Raw genomic sequence first — 1,908 nt, forward strand, 5'->3', positions numbered from 1 at the left:
ATTACTCACTGTTTTGGCGTCCCAGAGTGGTTTCCACGATTAACGAACCCCGGGATGCGTTTACGTGTCGGTCATCACCACTCACGGTTTTGGCCGATTCTGACCACTCACTATTTTGGCGTCCCAGAGTGATTTCCACGATTAACGAACCCCGGGATGCGTTTACGTGTCGTTCATCACCACTCACAGTTTTGGCTGATTCTGGCCCGTTTCATGGACAAGTACTCACCGTTTTGGGATCCCAAATCGATTTCCATGGTTGTGGAACCCCAAGGTATGCTTACGTGTCGGTCCTCAACACTCATAGTTTGGGCCGATTCTAGCCCGTTTCTTGGACTATTAATCACTGTTTTCGGGTCCCGGAGTGATTTCCACGCTTGACAAACCCTGGGGTGCGTTTACGTGTCGGTCATCAGCACTCACAGTTTGTGGTCCCAAAGAGATTTCTATGGTTGTCGAACCCCAAGGTGTGCTTACATGTTGGTCGTCAAGACTCGCAGTTTGGGCCGATTCTGGCCCGTTTCTTGGACCATTACTCACTTTTGGGGTCCTGAAGTGATTTCCACGATTGATGAACCCAGGGGTGCGTTTACGTGTCGGTCATCAACACTCACAGTTTTGGCCGATTCTGGCACATTTCGTGGACTATTACTCACTATTTTGTCATACCAGAGTGATTTCCACGATTAACAAACCCCGGGATGCGTTTACGTGTCGTTCATCACCACCCACGGTTTTGGCTGATTCTGGCCCATTTCATGGACAAGTACTCATCGTTTTGGGATCCCTAATCGATTTCCATGATTGTGGAACCCCAAGGTTCGCTTACGTGTCGGTCATCAACACTCACAGTTTGGGCCGATTCTGGCCCGTTTCTTGGACTATTACTCACTGTTTTGGGGTCCCGGAGTGATTTCCACGCTTGACAAACCCTGGGGTTCGTTTACGTGTCGGTCATCAGCACTCACAGTTTTGGCTGATTCTGGCCTGTTTCCTGGAATATTACTCACCATTTTGTGGCCCGTAAGCGATTTCTATGGTTGTCGAACCCCAAGGTGTGCTTACATGTTGGTCGTCAAGACTCGCAGTTTGGGCCGATTCTAGCCCGTTTCTTGGACCTTTACTCACTTTTGGGGTCCTGAAGTGATTTCCACGATTGATGAACCCCAGGGTGCGATTACGTGTCGGTCATCAAAACTCACAGTTTTGGCCGATTCTGGCCCATTTCGTGGACTATTACTCACTGTTTTGGCGTCCGACAGTGATTTCGACGATTAACGAACCACGGAATGCGTTTACATGTCAGTCATCACCACTCACGGTTTTGGCCGATTCTGGCCCGTTTTGTGGATTATTACACATTATTTTGGCATCCCAGAGTGATTTCCACGATTAACGAACCCCGGGATGCGTTTACGTGTCGTTCATCACCGCTCACGGTTTTGGCTGATTCTGGCCCGTTTCATGGACAAGAACTCACCGTTTTGGGTTCCCAAATCGATTTCCATGGTTGTGGAACCCGAAGGTTCGCTTTCATGTCGGTGATCAACACTCACAGTTTGGGCCGATTCTGGCCCATTTCTTGGACTATTACTGTTTCGGGCTCCCGGAGTGGTTTCCACGATTGACGAACCCTAGGGTGCGTTTACGTGTCGGTCATCAGCACTCATAGTTTTTTCTGATTCTGGCCTGTTTCCGGGACTATTACTCACCGTTTTGTGGTCGCAAAGCAATTTCTATGGTTGTCGAATCCCAAGGTGTGCTTACATCTTTGTCGTCAGGACTCGCAGTTTTTGCCGATTTTGGCCCGTTTCTTGGACCATTACTCAGTTTTGGGGTCCTGAAGTGATTTCCACGATTGATGACCCCGAGGTGCATTTACGTGTCGGTCATCAACACTCACAGTTT

Source organism: Triticum aestivum, chromosome 4B (assembly GCF_018294505.1).
Source record: "Triticum aestivum cultivar Chinese Spring chromosome 4B, IWGSC CS RefSeq v2.1, whole genome shotgun sequence".
NCBI classification, from domain to species: Eukaryota; Viridiplantae; Streptophyta; class Magnoliopsida; order Poales; family Poaceae; genus Triticum; species Triticum aestivum.